Source organism: Phacochoerus africanus, chromosome 1 (assembly GCF_016906955.1).
Source record: "Phacochoerus africanus isolate WHEZ1 chromosome 1, ROS_Pafr_v1, whole genome shotgun sequence".
In the NCBI taxonomy this organism is placed as follows: Eukaryota; Metazoa; Chordata; class Mammalia; order Artiodactyla; family Suidae; genus Phacochoerus; species Phacochoerus africanus.
This window is the reverse complement of record NC_062544.1, coordinates 4,284,618-4,305,999: the sequence shown is the minus strand read 5'-3', so window position 1 is coordinate 4,305,999 and position 21,382 is coordinate 4,284,618.

Below are 21,382 nucleotides of genomic sequence, written 5' to 3'. Positions count from 1 at the left end.
TGTACCATATTTTCTTTCTCTACTCATCTGTTAAGGACATTTAGGTTGCTACCATGTCTTGATTATTGTAACTAATGCTGCAATGAACATTAGGATGCATGTATCTTTACGTGTGAGAGATTTCTCCGGATATATGCCCAGGAGTGGGATGCAAGATCATATGGTGGTTCTATTTTTAGTTTTTTAAGCTACCTTCACCCTGTTCTCCATAGTGGCTGCATCAATTTACCTTCCCACCAACAGTGTAGGAGGGTTCCTTAAAAAGGAATGAAATAATACCATTTGCAGCAGCATGGGAGGACCTAAAGATTATTATGCTAAGTGAATTGAGTCAGACAGAGGCAGACAAATATCATATAATATTATTTATATGTGGAATCTAAAAAATGATACAAATGAACTTATTTAAAACGCAGAAATAGGAGTTCCCGTCGTGGCGCAGTGGAAACGAATCGAACCAGGAACCGTGAGGATGCGGGTTTGATCCCTGGCCTTGCTCAGTGGGTTAAGGATCCCGTGTTGCCGTGAGCTGTGGTGTAGGTCGCAGATGCGGCTCGGATCTGGTGTTGCTATGAGCTACAGCTCCGATTGGACCCCTAGCCTGGGAACCTCCATATGCCGCGGGTGTGGCCCTAGCAGGACAAAAGACAAAAGAAAAAAAAACGTTGAAATACAGACGGGTTCTTAAGGTGCTTTGTACTTTGCTCAGTTTCACACTCTGTCTTGGCTCTTTTTGCTCTAGGACCTTGAGTAAATTACTTAAATTAACATCTTTGAGTTAATAATAGTTCCTGTCTCATTTAGTTGCTATGAGAATTAAAAATGTTAACATTAGCACATAAATGTTCAATAGATATTTTTGATGGCAAAGGTCATTTCTCTTTAATTTTTAAAATTAAATTTTTCTTTTCTTTTTAGAGCCTCACCTGAAGCCTATGAAGCTCTCCAGGCTAGGGGTTGAATCAGAGCTACAGCTGCCTTCCTGCGCCACAGCCACAGCGATGCCAGATCTGAGCCGGGTCTGCAACCTACACCACAGCTCATGGCGACGCTGGATCCTTCACCCATCAAGCAAGGCCAGGGATCGAACCTGTGTCCTCATGGATACTGGTCAGGTTTGTTTCTGCTGAGCCACAACGGGAAGTCCAGCAAAGCTCGCGTCTAACGTAGATAAGGAGAACAATCTTAAGATTCAGAGAGCATGCCAGACAAGGGTACTGAAGTTTATAGAGCAAATATGCTCCGGGTTGTTGTTTCTGAACATTGGATACGGCTGGAAAATCAGGTTCACACAAAATCGGAGTCATGCCATAAACCCAACTGGACTGCACGCAGCCACCTGTTACCACGGGTTCTTCAGGACACATTTCCTCGAGAGCAAGAGGGAGCCTTGTCCTCAGGCAGCACTGCAGCATGATCCACTCTGGATGGAACTCCGATGCTGATTTTCTCCAATCATCTGGAGATTAGACAGTTCAGAGACAGGACTCTCAGGGTGAATCCATACGTGCTGATAATTACAAACATGAAAAAATGTAGCTCCCAAGTCACGCCACTAGGAGCGCGGGGTGGCAAAGATTTGGCCCTTCTCTTTCTCAGCGGAATCTTTAGTTCCCATAGAGCAAGGACTCTGGTGCATCCAGAATGACTAAAGGAATGAAGCAGAAATCAGCTTACAAATTATTTCTAAAATTTGGTAGTTTCATTGAGTATGATTTCTTATTGATGGCTAACCATTCATACATTTTCAAATGTTGACAAAAACCAATTTACAAATAATGCACCGATCCTAAACCTTATTTTAGATTAAAGCAGTTTTTCAGTTCGAGATGCCAGGGCATTTTTCTCATTTTCCTTGCAGAGAATGTCTTACTTTTCATCAACATGGTTTTTTCCTCAGCCTGTTCTATTCAGGGAATGATAAGTTAGCTTTTATTACATTTCTGTCCTTTGCTGGGATTGGACATAAAACCGGGCTGCTTTGGGTCCTCTGAGAAGCAGACACTGGGGGAACAGTCAGACATGCGGGATTATGGGCGATTCGACCCCCAGCCTGGGAACCTCCATATGCCGCGGGAGCAGCCCCCAAAATGGCAAAAAGACCAAAAAAAAAAAAAAAAAGAAGGTGAAGGAGGTTTCCTAGACACAAGTCGAAGAAGGGCTTGGCTGGGGAATGGGTGTGAGCAGTTTCTGGTTCTGCAGAAGGAGCGGGCACTGATGCCCACCAGGCCCAGGCCCTGCAAGAGCCTCTGGGGCAGGTGTGGCTCCTGAGGCCAGCAGCTGGACCTGCCCGTCAGACGGCTCCCTGCAGCTGCAGGGCAGAGCAGCGCATCTCCCGGAGGCCACAACTACCTCCTCCAAGACCTGCTCTCTGATTTCCAGATGCGTCCAGCCTGGCTGGGAGGCAGAGTGGGCACTTCCCCTGGGCCCATGGCCAGGGTGCCTGCGGAGGCAGGTGGGAAACAGACGTGGCCTTTGGAGCGAACATTTGACCAATAAAGAGATGGACGTGGTACCCGGGCCCTGATGCTTATCCGCAGCAGAATCGCGTTTCCCTGCCGGGCAGCATAGGCTCCTATGGGGCCTGTGGAGCCCAGCGCCGAGGGAGCAGTGGGGAAATGAGTGAACGAGACAGGCGCAGGGCCACCGTCACCACCCTTCCCAGTCACAAGCTCAAGTGACTTTTTTGTTTTGTTTCCTTTTGTTTTCGTCTTTTTGCCTTTTCTAGGGCTGCTCCCAGGGCATATGGAGGTTCCCAGGCGAGGGGTCTAATCGGAGCTATAGCCGCAGGCCCACACCTGCGACCTACACCACGGCTCACGGCAACACGGATCCTTGACCCACTGGGCAAGGGCAGGGATCGAGCCCACAACCTCATGGTTCCTAATGGGATTCGTTAACCACTGCTCCACGACAGGAACGCCAAGCTCAAGTGACTTTGGATCTCTCCACTCTCAGCCCCTCTCAGATGGACGGGGGCTCTTAGAAGACGCAAGCGATGGTGTCGTTTCTCTGGATTCCCCGTGTGCAGCACCGAGCCGGCCCCTAGGTTCCTTGAGGATGAGCCGAGTGTTGAGACATTGAATATGTCGCCATCAGCGTTATCGCCCCTACAGTGTCCCAAACCGGTGTGCATCCTGTATCCCTTCTCCTTGGGAATCCCTTCGAGGGCAGAGAGACTCATCCTCTATGTGCCAGGGCCACTCACACCCAGTGCAGCTTTCCGGTCCCCTCCTGGCCTCTCCTGGCCTTGCGGACTCGGCCCTTTTCCATTATTCCTGCCACTTGTCTCCAGCCTTCTTCCGGTAGGAAGGCTGTTTCCCCCCCCAGGAAAGAGCTGGACATCAGACGGAGGTGGACACGCCTGCAGGTCCCGTCTCTGACGTCGGGGCTCCGGGCTGTTTGCCGCGCCCTGGGGAGGCTCTGGGATGACAATCGGAGGTGAGCGGCCACACCCTCGTGACTCGCCTCGGGGACCTTCTTCCACTTCCAGGTCATGTCTCCATTACGAAAATATTGGAAGCGGAAAGAAAAATGCAGAGAGACCACCGCAAACAGCCACGTCACCGTGTTTGCGTCATTCCTTTAAAGGCATCAAGCCTGTTGAATCTTCTGAACTTCCTACCGTAGTTACTCATCACCACTGGGCACGTGGAAATAAAATACTTAATAAGATACTTTATTTTATGAAGTAAAATACAATCTACATTTATAGAAAACAAATTTAATACAATGTAAACAAATGTATTTGTACATATTTAATACATTTATTTATATAAAAATAAAAATAAAATACTTAATTTTGTTAAGTAAAATATAATCTGTATTTATATAAAGTGTAAATATTTATAAAATGTAAATGAATGAATTTGTACATATTTAGCACATTTGTATATTTATATAAAAATAAAGGTAAAATACTTAATAAGATACTGAATTTTATGAAGTAAAATATAATCTATATTTATATAAAATTTAAATATTTATAAAATATACAAGTATTGGTATATATTTAAAACGTGTATATTTATATAAGCATAAGAAAATACTCAATAAAATGCTTAACAAAATAAAAATAAATGTTTTTTTTGTATTTAATATAAATTTATATATATTTGCTGTATTTGTATATAATATAGATTTATATGTTTTATATACAAATAAAATAAAATACTTAATCAAATACTTAATGGACTACTTAAAGGCTTTGGTTTTGTTTGTATCTGCTGGGAGGTCGCTGAGACCCCTCCCAGCTTCGACGCTTGCCGGGAAGACTCAGAGGACTCAGCATCTGGCTGGACTCACAGCTGTGACGTAGTCCCGTGAGGACCACAGCACGTGCAGTGAAGGGAACAGTCGGGGATCAAGCCAGGGGAAAGCAGGCAGGAGCTTCTGGAGCCTTCTCCCCGCAGGGCCATAGGAAACGCTCTCAGCTCCCCCAGGGAGGCGGTGCTAGGCAGTGTGAGGTGCTGCCTCGGGAGAGCTCATTAGATCCTCAGGACTCAGGGTTTCCTCTGGGGGCTGGTCAGCCGGGCACCCTTTGCTTGGCACGTACCAGAACTCCGTTTCCTAACCCCGACCCTAACCCGGGAAGGCAAGCAGGTTCCTATGTCAACCACATTGTTTGTACAAGGCGTTGACTCGTGTTAAGCATCTTATATCATTTAGGGGATGGTGAGGGCCCCCAAATCTAAGTTCTTAGATGCCAGCCAAGGGTCCACCTTGCAAATGGGCCTTTCTAAGGACAGTGGTCTCAAGCTTGCCACGCTAACTCTTGTCTGCAGTGTCTATATTGTAGCTTTTTAAGAATTCTTGATTACAATTATGAGATTCATTTTTTAATATACTAGTGCTGGTTAGTTTATTGAATTTTTTTTTTTTTTAACAGCCACACTTGAAGCATATGGAAGTTTCCAGGCTAGGGACTGAATTGGAGCTGCAGCTCCTGGCCTACACCAGAGCCACGGCCATGCCAAATCTGAGCCGCATCTGTGACCTACGCCATAGCTCACAGCCATGCCGGATCCTTAACCTGCTGAGCAAGACCAGGAACCAAACCCACATCCTCACGGAGACAAGGTTGGGTCCTTAAACCCCTGAGCCACAATGGGAACTCCAGTTTATTGAATTTTTACGATATTCTGTTGCGGAACCTTTCAGTTGTGCTCTCTTTTTCATGGTTGCCACAACTTCTGCAATAAAGGTTTTTCTGCCCTTCTTCTGCAGCTACCCCTGGACTCTAGAGTGTGCACGCATCTCACGTTTCCCAGGCACAGCCAAAGTGCATTCCTGTTGTATCTTGGCTTCACACTCCACCAAGAGGGTGAGTGCTTTTGTTTCCATAACTGCTTGCCACTTCCTGGCACTGTCAAACTTTAATTTTTATGGATTCTCTCGGAATGGAGAGGGGTTTCCTGAGCTATGGACTCTGGTGTACGTATACACATACACCTGGGGAGCAGGCCACCTACACGGCCAGGACTTGGAGCTGCTGGGGGCTGGGCGGACAGGCTCAGGGCCCAACAGAAGAGACGGCCTCCCCAACTGTTTCCCTCTCTGGCAAGGGCACCCCTGAGTAACGCTGCAATAACGTCAAAGGGGGGGCCTCAGTTCAAGAGCTGTTCCATTGACTCATCGTCAAATGCTGCCCCTTTCTGGGTAAAAATGAGTCAGGGCTCTTCCTGTGATTCATACACTACGCAGAAATCTCTGGCTTCCTAGGACGCCAATAAAAACTCTCGACACCTAAGCAATAATTCCCAACAGTCTTTTCTTTTTGGCCGAAGAGCGCAGGGAATAAGACCAGATGCAAAGGTATGTACTTTGCAAATCTCAGCAAAGCTCTCCAGAGGGGCTCCCTTCTCTGGAGGTCCTGTGATGGGGGGCAGGGCGCGTGATGGCCACCCACATGTGTGTTACAGATGTTCAGCCCAGAGCGTGTGCCGACTGCTGTGTTTTCCCCGGAGACCTGGTCCAGGAGACGGAGGCATTCCCAGTCTAGGGTGGGCAAAGGACACCAGCTGGCAGTGCCCAGGGTCTCCTGCCTTGGGGGGGCTGCTTGGGACACAGAGGAGATGAAGACGGCCATGCATTACAAGCAGGATGCTTCCCAATTCAGAAGAGCGTAAGCAGCAGAGAGGAATGTATTATGACAGTACTGGGGGCATGTTATGGGCTGAGCTGCATCCCTTCGAAATTTCTATGTCAAAGTCCTAACCCCAGCACAGGAGAATGTGACTGATTTTGGAGATGGGGTCTTTAACAGAGGTAATTAAGTTAAAATGAGGTCAAGACGGGGCCTTCTAATCCAATATGACTGCCGTGTTGAGGAGGAGATGGGGACCCAGCAGGGTTCACAGGGAAGAGTGCGCGATACAGGGAGAGAACCGTCGGGAAGAAGCAGCCCTGCTGGCTCCTTGATCTCGGACTTCTAGCCCTGAGACCTGAGGGGGAAGAAAGAATGTCTGTTGTTTGAGGACTGTGGTGCTTTGTTAGGGCAGCCCGAGCAGACAATTACAGGGGTGTTTTGGAGACGTGCCCACAGGGATAGACTGGCCTCGGGAGAGACTGGGGGGAGGGGCAGGTATGGGAGAAAGAAGATTCTGCTGGTCTCCTCTCCTGGGTTTCTCCTTCCAGCCCCTTCCATCTCTCCTCTGGTCCATACGGTGGAGAGGTATGTCTGTGGAAAGCCCTGAATTTTAGAGCGTGGGGCTTTAACGAGCCAGAGAAAACGCTGCTATCCTTGACCCAGTTCAGAATTCCCTAGCCCAGGACTTGGATCAGCTCAGCTTGGGTTGGGGGCTTACCTGGGACAAGCCACTGTGGTGGGGGTTGCGGATGGGCTGTGCTAGAGGGACATGCCAATGCATTGGTGGGGCCATTCTAGAGGCCCGAGAAGGTCCTGGAAGTAAGGGGTGCAGTGGGGAGATTACAGGGCGGTCCCCCAGGAGGGTGGGGGTGGCCTCGAGAGAGTGGCGTTTTGGGCAGGGAGCTGAGATGGCTCCTGTGAGGAGAACCTGAGACGCACCCAGGGGAAGCCAGGGCACCTTCTCAGAGGGTGACAGAGAGCGCGGGGGAGGAGGACACTGCATTCAGGGTCACAGCCCAGTTTGCTCCTTGGACGGTTTCTGAGTCAAGCAAGTTGTTGGCTAAAACCAGATTTACGGCCATACGCGAGCCCTGCGAAATCAGACCTCCTGGGGTGGGAGCCAGGAATCTAAATATTTAACCAGCTCTCCAAGCAATTCAGAGGCAGCCTGAGGACTAAGAACCATTGATGGGGAGTCTGTGGGGAGTAACTGGGAAGAATCTGCTGCCCAAAGACATCCCTGCCTGATCCCCCGTCACTCCTGGTTGCTCTTGGCCTTTCTCTAAGGAGAGCCATGCCTTGGTTGTTGGAGAAGGTGAGGTTATATCTGCATGATATTCCACAGCTATGGAGAGTGTGTGTGATGCCTGGGTAACTCTTTCCGATGAAACCCTTGGGTACCTGCTACCTGAAACCAACACTGCTTCCCTGGGGGATCAAAGGAGACAAAATAGCTCCAGTGAAACAATGAGAAGAGCAGAGGCAATGTGAATTGGGGGGGCATTTCAGCAAGGCTAACGCGTGGCCCTCCCTGCAAGGTGAAAATCAGGCATGCGAGAAGAGTTCAGGGCCCTTTTTCCTCTTCTGGGAGATGTCGGGCAGACAGCCCTCTCGTGCAGGGGGAGCTTTTAGGAGGAATGGGGGCTGTGCCTGACTTTGTTGTGGCTCGGTTTCCCTGCCAGGCCTCCTGTCTAGGTGACCGTGTTTGCGCGAGGGCTGCTAAGGATACAGAGCGCGTCATCCCTGATGCGCTGCACAGCACGTGTTGCTTGGCAATAGGTGACTCCGCTGGCATGGCTTCCTCACGGACACGAGGTAGGTGCACCTGTAACACATGTTCTTTCCAGGGCCTGTTTATAAGGAGGGGTGATCAGGACTCACATGACGCCATAAGGAGGGGCCCGACAGGGACACCTGGGGCGATGGAGGACACAAGAGCATGAGGAGGCCGGCGGGAACTGGGAAGGAGGTGCGGTCGGCATTCTCTGGATGAGTCCCAATCCATCTTTGAGCGAATCATAAAACTCGGTTTGCTCTCCGTGTGCAGGGAGCTGTGTGTTGAGCACGTGTCTGCTCAGCGCGTTCCTTGGGCTCCTCCCACTTATTGTCCAACCGATGAGGAAGCAGAGATGCAGTGACTCTGCCTGACGGCTGACACTTCCCACAGGTGCCTGTGCCGTACTTGGTTATATGCGTAAAGCGCCTTGGGAACGCTGAAGTTCTGCAATAATAGGAGTCAAAATCAGTACCGTTATCTTAATGGATTCTGGCCGTCTGCCTGTGTCTAACAGGGAATTTTGTCAGATGCTGCTGATGTCAGAGCCCAAGGCTCCTCCTCACAAAGAGGCTTCCAAAGGCCACCAGACATCTGTCCTACCACGCTACCCTGCTCCTTCCTCCAGGGTCTGCAAGAATGCTTGGCTTCAGACGTTTGATTCTCTATGAAAATATGTTGCCAGGGAGGTGGAGTTCATGCAAAAATTGGTCCTTAAGACAGACGCTGCTCTGGGCTCTTGGATACAATGCTAGGCAAATAGGGATTGGTTTGAGCCATCTTAAGTCAGCGTCATCTTGGAGCCCACACTTGGGTAAGTCAATGGCCAATAATCCAATAACCCCCCGGGAGAGTGGGTTAGACCCATTGTTTGAAGACGCAGAAGTCACTGCCCTGAGAACAGGCAGCAAGAACTGGGACTCCCTGGGAAGAGGGGAAGGGCCACTTTGGGAACAGATGAGCCTGGGAGGCCACGAGGGACCGACTCCGCGAAAGTAGGGCCAGCCAGCACTGACTAGTGGGGGTGGGCGGCACCAGTGAGGAGGGGGCTGGTGGAAGGGACGTGGAGGATGTGAGACAGGCGGGACTCATTGCCCAGGTGACGCTGGGGGAGGAGACGCGGATGCCACGGGTCATGTCTGGGCTGTGGCTTGTGCAGCTGGTGCCCTTCGTTGGAGAGCAGACCACTTGGGGACCACGTTTGTGCGGGAAGCGTGGGGCTGCAGATGATGACTTCAGAGTCTGACGCGTTGAGCTTGTGCGGAGGCAGCCAAGTGGAGATTATAATAGGCCCTGAGGGGTCAGTGCCCAAGCTCTGTGGGGAGGTCTGCCCCTGGGCGCTACAGTTGGGGATCTCTGGGGGTGTCACTGGCTGCCTACCGTTGCCGGCAGAGTCTGCATCACATCATCGTCACCGAATTAATTTTCAGTTACCAGCTCCATTTGACCCAGGCGTTCTATGAACCAAGGCCTGGGGAGGAATGTGATGGGATCGGATTTGTGTCTTTCAAAGATGCCTCTGTGAGGCCAGCAGCTGCAGGGGTGCCAGCGGAAGCAGAGAGGCTGAGTCGGATGCTACCGCCATCGTCCCGCCGAGAGATGCTGTAGGTTGGGACTCTTGGCAAGGGTAGTTAGTGACTGTGGGAAGAGAATGGTTTTTCATGATGTCTGGCAGGTGGCGTCCATAGGATTTGCTGAAGGCTTGGATGTGCCATGTGAGAAAACGACAGACCTCAAGAACACTTCTTAGCTGTGTCGTCTGAGCAACGAAGACTCGGGGACAAAGGCGGAGACCCAGGAGCAGTGGGCTGGGGAAGGGGCGCGTCATGTTTGAGACGCCCACCTGTGCATCAGCGGGGATGTCAGAGAGAGAGCTGCCTGTTGGAGCTGGCTGTCCTCTGGGATGGCTGAGGACACAGAGGGACCGCTGAAGGAAGGAGCGGGTGCCCCACACTGGGCTCCCAGTTGCTGGAGCCGCCTTAATGGCCTCTGAGTTTGGGGTCCGGACTTTTTTTTTTTTAACCATTTTGGGGAGAATCAATCCAGGCATTTCCCACGTTTCCCTCCCCCTCCTCCTTGTCCCCCTCTTCCTGGAGAATCATTTACCTTTTTTCTCTGCCTACAAATTCATCAGTATAGTCTTTGGTATAAAGTCTTATGGAATTTAATCACCGCGAGGCTGGGTGGCCTTCATCAGCTTACATCAAGCTTGATTTTCTGCTGCATATTTTAAGGACTTTCTTCCCGTTCTTGCCTCTTACTGACTTAAGACAAATGATGCTATTTTTAATTTTAATGTCCCCGACCTCAACATGGCCTCGCTGATCGAAAGCCCCGTGACCTAATACTTTTAAAGGTTCGGGGAACCTCAAGGTCATTAACACAATGTTACCAAAACTCACTTTGGCAATAACATGTATTTCCATTGCTCGAAACCTTCATTTTGAATCTCACAAGAGCTTCCCGAGCATCTTTTATGGTCTCTTTCAAATTCGCTTGGATAAGATTTGACATATTTTTCAAAGGGCTTCTGAATAACAGGGCCAAATTGTTGGATATTGTTGGCATGAAAATACCTGTGTGCCCCAACAGAATTATTTCTTATATTATGTTCATTTACTTTCTGGATTAATTTTATAGTAGATGAAACTGACTGCTGATTTCTTTAGGGAAAAACATGAGGAGTCCAGATTTTAATGTATTCTTTCATGTGGCCAAGAAAACTTCACTAAGTCTCAGCTTGTGAATATATATAACCCCAGTCTCGGCATTCATTTATAGAGTAGTCTAAATTCAGTCCATTAGACCAAATCCTAAAGTGCCTGTATCTGCAAAACTCTCACTGGAGTTTAAATTAATTGATAAATAGTTGCATCTTTATGCTCCAAATTATTTCAGAAGGCGCAAGGCTTGGCTGTAATTTCTAAGGCAGTTAGGGATGAATGAATGTTTTTAACAAAAAGATTTACATCGGTCATGAAATCCTTGCCTATTTATCTCTTAGTTCCGAGTAAAAATAGATACTCACAAAACCACCAGACAGACAGATGACCCAAACCTTGTTGCAGCGAAGGAAATGCCCCTTCTGCTGCAGGGAGCGAGTAAACTGATCGCTGGGAGGCCAGTTCTCAGCAGAGAGTCTGGAAGGTCAAGGATGCTATGGTTTGCGCAGGTGGGACCGTCCCTTGCAAGGCTCTGTTGGGAGACTCTGCCAGCTATTTTTGGGAGGGCCTTTCCTCTAAATGGACCAGTTCTGTCAAATTTTAAGCGTTACATTCCCTTGCTCTTGGCTTTGGCATGAACCAATCTCTGCATTGTTTTCTCATCAAATGTCGTATCAGGTTTCCCATTTCCTGAATGATGCTTGTGGTGGTGGTGAAGTCACAACAAGGAGCATGGAGGCTCCATTTCCCACCCCCATGCCGCCAGGTGTGGCCATGTGACTCAGCCTGCGCTGATGGGAAGTGGGTGGAAGTGATGCCTGCCTCTCCAAGTCATGCCCTGAATGCTGAAGCCCCAACACCATGTGCCCGAGACTCGCTCCTGCCCCTTCCCACCGCTTGGAAAGCAGGTGGTGGAGCAACGAGTCAGAAAGCCCCTGGGTTCCCGCATGAGCTCACGGAGCAGAGGGGGTCCACCTGCCCAGGACTGAGCACAACCTGACTAGGCAACGAGAAACCTCTTTTTAGAGGTCCTGCGTCTTGGGGTTTGTTGGCTTAGAGCTTATCAACAGGTGCCTAGTGAACACGCTGTAGCGTTCCTAACGCTTGCCTGACAAAGAACGGCAAACTGACTGGCTTTAACATGGAAATTTATCATCTCATAGTTCTGGAGGCCAAAAGCCTGAAATCAAGGTGTCAGCGTGGCCATGACCTTCTGAAACCGGTAGGGGGCTCCTTTTGGCCTCCCCTCAGCATCCGGGGGTCTGCCTGCCATCTCTGGCACCCACTGGCTGGCGGGCACAGCCCTTCCTCGTCCGCCTTCGTGGTGCACTCCTCCAGGCGTGTCTGCGTCCGTGTCATTTCCCCTTTTGCTAAGGACCATGGTCTTACCGGCTTGGGGCCCACACCACTGATTTCACCATAACTGGATTATTCTGGATACTTTTTTTTTTTTTTTAATCTTTTCAGGGCCATACCTGTGGCGTATGGAAGTTCCTAGGCTAGGGGTTGAATCAGAGCTACAGCTGCCAGCCTACACCACAGCCACAGTGATGTGGGATCTGAGCTGCATCTTCGACCCACACCACAGCTCATGGCAATGTTGTATCCTTCACCCACCGAGCGAGGCCGGGGATTGAACCCGCATCCTCATGGATACTAGTTGGGTTCATTACTGATGAGCCACAGTGTGAACTGCAACTACTTGATTATTTTGTAAAGATCCTGTCTGTTTCTAAATAAGGTCACCTTCTGAGGTCCTGGGGGTTGGAACCTCAAGGTATCTTATTAGGAGACACAGGTTAACCCATGACACACATGGGCGTTGGCTGAGCGCTTACTTGAGTCCAGTCATTTTTCTAAGTGTTTACATAGGTTCCCTTATTTAATTATCACAGTAACCTTGGGAAGGAATCTCGGTTGCTGCCCCTTCATAGGATGATTAAAAACTGGGAGCAGAAATATGGGGTAACCTGCTCCAGGTCACACTGAGACTTAGGGGTGAGCCGGGACAGACACACAAGTCAGAATCCACAACCTGCAGCTTGCAGTCTTTTCCGTCCCTCAGAAAGGAGCCCTGGGAGTTCCCTTCATGGCTCAGCAATTAATGAACATGACTAGGATCCATGAGGATGTAGGTTCGATCCCTGCCCTCACTCAGTGGAATAAGGATCCCGTGTTGCTGTGGCTGTGGGGTAGGCTGGCAGCTGTAGCTCCGATTCGACCCCTAGCCTGGGAACTTCCATATGCTGCAGGTATGGCCATAAAAAGAAAAAAACAAAAAAACCACAAAAAGCCAGAAGGAGCCCTGGCCATTGGGAAGAAGAGGACAGATGAGGCCATCTCTGGGAAGTTCTTCCTGGGTGACGTTGGAACTGCTTTGTGTGGAGGTCAGAAGGGAAGCTGCTGGAGCAGGATGCTGACAGACATGGGTGGGCCAGGAGTTCATGGCCTTAGTCATGAAGCCTACATAGCATCCGCTGATGTCTAGATGGTTGGAGGAGGAATCTAGGCTCTTCTGGATTTGTAGCGAAGCTATTTATTGGGAGGTGAATCCCTTTTGGGGTACAGTGTGTGTGTGTGGCTGCAGAGATCTGTCGGAGCTGGAAGCAGAGCACTGAAATGCCACTGGACAGCTATGGGCTGTTTAGGGGCAAGATCCTGACACCAAATTCTTGAAGCTGTTTGGTGTCCTAGAGATGCTTGGAGTTCAGCTTGTCCCAAGAACCCACGGAAGGGGCATCTCCTGGTCAAGGTCCTTGGTGGCATCTTATTCCAGCCTTGATTAGTCTACCGTATTTCCAGACCTTGAGAGCAAGCCTTAAATTACCCAATGTCCCCATGTACCCTCTTCAGCCCATGAGCTCTTGAAAGCAATTATAATTACAAATAACATCAGATCTAAATCAGGATCTGAGGAACACAGCCTGCTTTTAATCAATCACTCCAGTTCGATGCTTTATGCGCCTACTGGCAAACAACCAGAGTCTGTTCATTTCATAAGCTGGCTCAACTGATGAGTTAGGATAACCTGTGAGTTGCTCAGGCAGGGAGCAGGGGGCTGGACCTTGGCGAGAGCTGGCATCGGGGCGTGGCTGGGAGCTCCTGGGGCTTCTCAGCGGAGCCCTCTGTGACCCCTGGGTTCTGACTGACATTTCTCCTTTACAAGGTGACCCTGCGCACAGAACCTCTTAATTAGCCCTCGGATTCACGCTTTGTGTGGCTGCCTGTCAGCTGCTTCGCCGGCTGCAGCCTCCGTTGCCATGGCAGCGCTCGCCTAACAATGGACTGCGGCAGCGGGGGAGGAGCCGAGAGGCGGCAGCCCCCAGCCGGAGAGTAAATATTCATGATAAGCCCACGAGGTTAAAAACTGCATTATCGATGAGGTTTCTTATTCTCGGTCAGCATTAGGCTGTGCTGGGAGTGGAGAACGGAGACGTTTATCTTAGGGCTAAAACACACGAGCAAAAGTACCAAACTCAAAAACTTACCCAGGAAGCGCCGCCCTCCTCAGCCGTTGCATTATGACTTCTTCACCATCAAATCTGCCACGGATGTTGCAAGAATATAGGATTACCGGAGTTCCCGTCGGTTAACGAATCCGACTAGGAACCATGAGGTTGTGGTTCGATCCCTGTCCTTGCTCAGTAGGTTAAGGATCCGGTGTTGCCGTGAGCTGTGGTGTAGGTAGCAGACGTGGCTCGGATACCGTGTTGCTGTGGCTCTGGCGTAGGCCGGCGGCTACAGCTCCGATTAGACCCCTAGCCTGGGAACCTCCATATGCCACGGGAGCGGCCTGAGAAATGGCAAAAAGACAAAAAAAAAAAAAAGAATATAGGATTATCTTTATTAACAGGTGCTATTACCATAGTATGGCCTTGTGCTAGCCAGTCATGTAATAACACTGGGTTAAAGAGAATGTGATTCAAAGCCTGAGATCCAGTCACCGGATAAATGAATAGTTTTCTGAGCTGTAGGGCCCCCCTGGTCTTGTGAACACATTCATACCTTCCTGGGAGAACATTTCGGGATGAGCAAATCTGAGGGCTGATGCTACGTCTAAGGAGCATCAGGCTGCATCCACGACGGTGTCATGCTATGTCTATGAAGCATCATGCTGTGTCTATGAAGCATCTTCCAAGACACTGCTGATACCCATTCTTCGGATACTTGCAGAAGAGAAGAATGGGCACCGGCCACCAGCAAATTGAAGTAAAACCGTGAACGTGGCCTTGAGCATGTCATCCCTGGAGCCTGACTGCAGAAGCCTAAAGCCCTGGAAACCAGCAAGTTGGCTACTAAAGGTACCACCTCTTTGTGGAACTCAGATTTCATTTCTTTCTCCTTTTCGACCAGCTCAACTGAGCCTGGGGTGTGTCGTCACCAGGGTCCTGTGAATTCACCTGCTGGGCTGGTTTCTATAGAGACCAGAGCTGCTCTGGTTTCAACACCGTTCTCCCTCTCCTGGTCACTTGGGTCTTGAATTCCTGAAGGAAGCCTGTCAGGGGCTGGTTGGTTCCTGTGCTGGTGGCAGGGCCAGTCTGGTCCAGCAGATGAGCAGTTGGGCTCTGTTTAGCCTAATTATTAACCCCACAAGGGGACCATTGATTGCCTGCTGGATCCTTAGATGCTCAAAGGAAAGTCATTCCATAGTAATGGGGCTGCTTCAAGATAAAGACTTTCCATAGCAGAACTTATTTCACTGAGTGTTAAATAACTATTGTAATTGCATTACCTGCAGCTTACTTGATTATTTAATTCAGCCTGTTGAGGAATTAATTACTATTTGATCAGTGCTGTCATTGAGAGGACAGGCATAATCACCAGGGTTCTGCACTGGTAATAACACGCTACCATTCTTTCCCTCTGTCTGATGTGGTCTGGCAGCTGGAGCCTCATTCCTATCAGCACATGAGACCCTCCAAGTCCAGATGAATGTGGGCTGAGTATCAGCAGGCCGCCTCTCTTGATGTGTATCTGCAGGTCACAGGGGGACATCGCCAGGCTTGGTGGCATCTCCACGAGTGTCTCTGGATGTAAGAAGCAAGAGCATCTTCAAGAGTGCATGTCACATTCAAAGCCCCCAGTTGGTCAAAGCTACAGGCGTTGGAAAACCAAAGCCGTATTTAAAAATTTCTGATGGACCAGCATTGCTTGAAGGAGAGGGCTGATAAAAGTGAAAACTTCTGCTCTATGAATGAAAAACTTATTAAAAAGGGACGATAAGCCATGCGTGAGAAGAAACTATTTGTAAAAAGATAACATCTGATAAAGAACTATCCAAATTACACAAAGTTCTTAAAATTCAAAAAGAAAAAGAAAAACTCAGACTGCACGCTCTTTGAGGATCTTAGTTCCTCTTTAGCGGTTAAAAGTCTGTGTGCTGGTGAGACAAATGGGGGCAGAGCCAAATGTTGAAGTCAGATCTCTCTTCTTCACCCAAGAGACGCCAGGCACTGCCCGTGGGTACGCCTGCCCCAGTTCTCCACACAACCTCATAAACCAAAGTCTGATGTAGGATGTCTTGGGATTCCTAAGCCCTCCGCAGCGCTTGTCAACAGGCAGAAATTTTCCGCCTAGAAAGCGAGATCTTGGGAATCTCATTACACCTAATAGGAGAGCCCACTCCTCCCTCAAGCCTGAGACTGGGGAGAAGACCTTCCTTTAGGGTCATACCTCCTCCCCTCGGTCTGCTTGTTACTGCCTTTACAGTCACACAGAATGGTGTCAATCCCCAGTACGTGCTTCTCCAATAGGGTTTTTTTTTTGTTTTGTTTTGTGTTTTTCTTTTTAGGGCTACACCTATAGCATTTGGAAGCGCCCTAGGCCAGGGGTAGAATCAGAGCTGCAGTTGCCAGCCTACACCACAGCCACAGCAACTCGGGATCTGAGTTGCATCTGCCACCTATGCTGCAGCTCATGGCAACACAGGATCCTTAACGCACTGAGCGAGGCTAGGGATTGAACCCACATCCTCATGGACAATATGTCGGGTTCTTAGCCGGCTGAGCCACGATAGGAACTCCTCAGAGGAAATTTTGGCGATAGGCTTAGAGACCCTTCCCCAGGTTTCATAGGCTTCCTTAGCCGAGCCCTGGATTAAGAACTCAGTTTGGTGAACTTGGCCATGACCAAGTGCTCTCTGCATGCCTTTTGTTGGAGTCTTGTGATAGCAGCTAAGAGTACAGACAAGACGGTAGTGATGGCAGCTACATTGACAGGAGGGAGCACAAATTCAAGAGGGCAAAGACAAATTCAAGGTCATCCTTAAACCAAGAGCTGGGAGGGCTTATCCCAGCCCCCCAGCTGGCACCTCCCCCTGGCCCAGACTCTCCCTCATTCCATGCCTCATGTACTTCTTCCCGTCTCTTTCTGCCCTTTGCAGCCCCCGGGGAATAGTTCAGTCTCAACCTGGGAAGGAAGTACTGTACCGACTGGTTCAGCTCATGTAGATGTTAGCCAGGAAGTACAAAACACCTCACCCTCAATTTAATGTTTCTCAGGGAATTTAACAGAGAACGTGGCATTTCCACTATAGTATCAAGGGACAGACATGCTGTGTGTATATTGTCTTGTGAATTAAACACATTAAACTTCCTCCGTTTTCTACTGCTTTATTCTAACCTCAGAAGACATGTAAAATAACTATTTTCCTTTTACGGGGAAATCTTTGGTTTTGGTATTTTTTCTTTTATTTCTTCAAGCATGCTCCGGAAGATAGGCAAGAAATTCTCATCAGCTTTAGATCCTATATGAATGGAGAGTGCCCGTGACTTGATCTGAGCATGTCTTTGTAGGTACAATCATACCTTTAAACATTTAATTTTTTTCCCCCCCGCTGATGACCATCTGGTATCTGAACACCATTTCTCCCTTGGATATAGGGAAAAAGCTTTCTTCAACCAGCAAAATAAAGAGCCGACTCATTCCTCACCTCTAATGCAAATATATTGAAATACCGGTATTTGTGTCACCTGCTGTCTCTTATTACTGCTTTAACTGGAGATAAATGAGGCTGCTACCTTTGTACTGTTGAAGTCTGATGTCTTATTAGGTCTGAATTTCAGAAGAGATGACAGATCGGTGAAGATTACCATAAATGCAAGTCATAAGTGCACTGGGAAAGATCTTAACAGGTGTGAGATTTGTGGAGTTGCTTATAATGCAATTTAATTTCAAGCTTCAAATACTGGTATTTTCTGAAAAGTTCAGAAGATGATAGGAGACTGGCTGCACGAGGCACTGCAGAATGCGTAAATGAACAGGGGACATACACAAGCAGCTTCATTTTGAACGCACGATAATCTGTCATTTCAGCGTTTAGAGTGGCCTCGTATGTATAAATAGGGACAATTTCGATTCTGCCATCCCTGTAAGAAAGCCTGACAGGTTTGGGTGTCTTCATTTAAAATGGTGCGTGCTGTGTTCAATAGGACTTTTCACGCCATGAGTCACGGTAGATTAGGTTCGTTAATCTATCATAATAAGAATACATAAGGCGGGGAAGTTTCAGGTTTCGTAGCTGGGCACAGGGTGCAACAAAATGGAGAATATATTTTCCTGGCACCAAGCACAAATGATGTTTTCCATAATGGACTCTGGCTCTCCGTCCAATACCGCCAATTTATTAAGAGTAAATGTTAAATTGTTAACAGGGCATTTCTCTGCATTTCTCAAATGATTATTTCATGGCAAGAAATCAAGTATGGACTGCAGTTATAAAAGCCTTTATGCTAAACATAAATTCAGAGCAGTTTGCTGCAGCAAGCTATGCATCCTTGGCTAACACCGTCGTGTGGAGCCAGCAGTCCCAAGGCTCAGACATCCGGGTGGCTGTAGCCCTAGGGCTGGGGTGCTAGCCCATGACAAGCATGCTGAATCTGCCCATGGGGGCTGAGAAGCCACGTGATGTCTTATGATGATGAGCTTCAGCTGTCCCCGTGACAGCTGGTGGAAGTGGGCGAATGTGTGCCTGGGTGCTTGTGCTGTGTATGACAGCCCGTGACTCAACGTTTACACTGACGGCAGTTTCTGTGACACCCTCGTGATGTGCCCATCTCTCTCCAAGGAGATGAGCTGCACATTCACTGGCCTGAACCCGAGAACATACATCCGAGCTACACAGACATGCATGTGAAGGGACATTTTGGTGAACCACGGCCACGGTCACGGCCCGTCCGGGACAAGGAGAGCGGCAGACTCGCACTGCGAGCCGCCAGGATCACAAGAGAACGGAAGGTCATTGGAGGTACTGGTTAAACTCTTCCACGCGTTGGTCAGCCAGGACCCTCAAAGTTGGATGGAGCCATGGATTAGTTTCTTGTGGCTTATTTGGTAAAGTAACACAGAAGAATACAACTGTTGGTTGCTGGCTTTCCTCGGTGATACTTACTGTATTTATTTGAGAGACCATAACGCCAGTCGTCAGCTCGTGTCCTCTGTGTGTGTGTGTATGGATATCAAATTTTCCCTCTTCTGGGGAGTTCCCATCGTGGCTAAGTGGAAATGAATCTGACTAGCATCTGTGAGGATGCAGGTTCGATCCCTGGCCTTGCTCAGTGGGTTAAGGATCCGGCATTGCCGTGAGCTGTGGTGGAGGTCACAGAGGTGGCTCAGATCCTGCATTGCTGTGGCTATGGTCTAGGCCAGCAGCTACAGCTCCCATTCGACCCCTAGCTGGGAATCTCTATATGCTATGGGTGCAGCCCTAAAAAGACCAAAAAACCCCCCAAAAACAAAAACCCTCTTTTTATAGGAACAATAGTCATTGAACTAGGGTTTAGTTTAATCCACTATGGCCTCCTCTTAACTTGATCGCAGTGCCCTCCCCCGCCCCCCACAGACACATCTGCCATCACTCTCTGCTTCTACAGGTTGAACTTTGAAAACTCCAAGCAAAACATAAATAAGTGACAGCTTTTAAAAAGTATAATTGATGGTAAAAGCTATATGACTTCATAAACTTGGACATATAAACGAACATCCATGTTAAATCATACAAATCAAGGTAAGAGACACACCTATCACCTGCAAAAAATTTTCTCGTATTCCTAGTTCTCCTTTTTCTTATAGTGATGCCACAGCCTGTGGCAACACTGGATCCTTGACCCGCTGAGCCAGGCCCACGATCAAACCCGCATCCTCCTGGACACTATGTTGGGTTTTCAACCTGCTGAGCCACAATGGCAACTCCCTTTTAATTAGATTTTCTTATTTGACAAATTTCAACACCGAGTTAAAATTACTTTTTATGTGACTTGGGATATGCATGTGATTTTTTTCTCTTTTAGTCTATGGATGTTATAAACTGGTAGGTTTTAAAATAGTGAATCATCTTCGCTTCCCTACCTAGCTTGAATTCTCCCTGCTAGTGATCTATTATTTTCATTAATATACTGTTGGATATCGTTAGCCACTATTTTATTCAGGAATCTTCTCATCTATACTCAGAAGTAAGTGAATGAGGTTATAAATTTTATGACTTAAATTGGTCTCCTTACTTTTGGAAGGAATATTATAGTAATCTCATAAAATGAACCGCATCCTTAAGCTTTGTGGGGTTTTTTGTTGTTGTTGTTTGTTTGTTTTTAAGACCGTACCTGTGGCATATGGAAGTTCCCAGGCTAGGGGTCGAAGCAGCTACACCTGCCAGCATGCACCACAGCCATAGCAATGCAGGATCCAAGCTGCGTCTGTAACCTACACCACAGCTCACAGCAACGCTGGATCCTGGACCAACTGTATGAGGCCAGGGATAGAACCTGCATCCTCATGGATACTAGTCGGATTTGTTTCCACTGCACCACAACCGGGAGCTCCCTGAAACAACTTGTTTAAGGAAGGAATTAACTGTTCCTTGACAGTTTGAAAGAATAGACCTACAAAGCAAAGAAAATGTTTTGTTGTGCTGTGCTTTTTTTTTTTTTTTGATAAGGAAAGATCAATTTATTTAATATTTATGGGGCTTATACAAGTTATCTATTCCTCTGCCAATTTGGCTTTTAATATATTTCTAGGAATGTATTTCTACAAAGTTTTTACATTTTTATGCAAAACTAGGTTTTCAAATGTATTTCTGAGCAATTACTGGTAATATTCTTGTTACTGATATTTTAAATCTCGATTGTATCTGTGATTACGTCCCCTTTTTCTACCACAGTTTGTTTTTGCATCTTTTACTTTCTTCACTGGACCAGTTTTGCTAGTGGTCCAGCTAAATAATCTTCTAATAGAGGAGCTTTTGGGTCTGTGCTCTTTTCTGTGATATTTCTATGTGTTGTTGGTAAGCTTCCTGCTATGCCTACTTCTTTATTTTTTTCTTCTTCTATCGTCTTCACACAGCTATTACTTCCTGCCTGTGGCCAATGAGCAGGAAATTGAGTTCAATGCCCATTTGGGGGCATTTCAGAGGCACCCTTGGGAGAAGCCAGGATCACTCTGCGGGACCACCTTATGGGGATGCCGCTGGCGTCACCCTCCAGCTTCACCCCTTTCTGGCCTTGTGACTCCCAGGGCATGTTTCATTTCCTCTGGGTGCACGTTTCCTTGTTTGGAAACTGAAATTTTAACAGATGTCTCCATCATAGGGTTATTGCGCAGTTCACAGGACTCAATAGCCCTTTAGGCTCAGGACGGTGACTCGGGGTGGTGATGTTCCCTCAAGGGGGGCAAGTGGCAAGGATCCCGGTGATTGGCCACGTTCATCAGCTCTCAGGCATCAGGAGGAGACCCTCCTTTCAGCTCTGCAGTCTCCCCATGCTCCGTCAGCTTCCAGGTCCTTCTCCGTCTCGATCCATGGCTTGATTGTGCTTTCCAGGTCTTGCATCCGAGTGGGGCTACAGAACCAATTCTCATCCGTGA